This window comes from Microtus ochrogaster, unplaced genomic scaffold (assembly GCF_000317375.1).
Source record: "Microtus ochrogaster isolate Prairie Vole_2 unplaced genomic scaffold, MicOch1.0 UNK209, whole genome shotgun sequence".
In the NCBI taxonomy this organism is placed as follows: Eukaryota; Metazoa; Chordata; class Mammalia; order Rodentia; family Cricetidae; genus Microtus; species Microtus ochrogaster.
In genome coordinates this window covers 22,374-22,966 of record NW_004949307.1, presented here as the reverse complement: position 1 = coordinate 22,966, position 593 = coordinate 22,374, and positions in this window count along the sequence as shown.

The window sequence follows — 593 nt, the reverse complement described above, 5'->3', positions numbered from 1 at the left end:
CAGCACCCGGGGAGAACTCAGCACCCAGCACCCGGGGAGAACTCAGCACCCAGCACCCCGCCGCACCCCGAAGAACCGGATCCGCCGGTTCCCACGCCCGGCCCCCGGCCGCCCCTTCAGAATAAAAGTCCCGCCGCGGTTTTTTTTTGGGTTTCCTCCCAAAGTTTCGGTGTTTTTTCTCCTCCGATTTTTTTTCTTTCCCCTCGCCGTCCCGGAGGCCCCGCCCCCTCCCGCGACGTCGCCGTGACGTCGTGACGTCACCGCGCCCGGGAAAAATCCGGGTTTTTCGGGTTTTTTTCGTTTTTTTCTTTTTTTTCGCGCCCTCCCGGAGGCCCCGCCCCTCCCGTGACGTCACCGCGCCCTCCCTCACCGCGCACGCGCAGCAGCAGCGCCGTCAGCGCCAGGAGCAGCAGCGGCAGCGGCGGCGCCGTCGCCATCGTCGTCGCGGGGGAGAAACTGGGGCATCCGGGGACTTCCGGGAGGGGCGGGGCTTCCGGGAGAGGGAGGGGCTTCCGGGAGAGGGAGGGGGCGGGGCTTCCGGAGCCGTCGTCGTCGTTGCTGGGAAACTGAGGCATCCGGGGACTTCCGGGAGG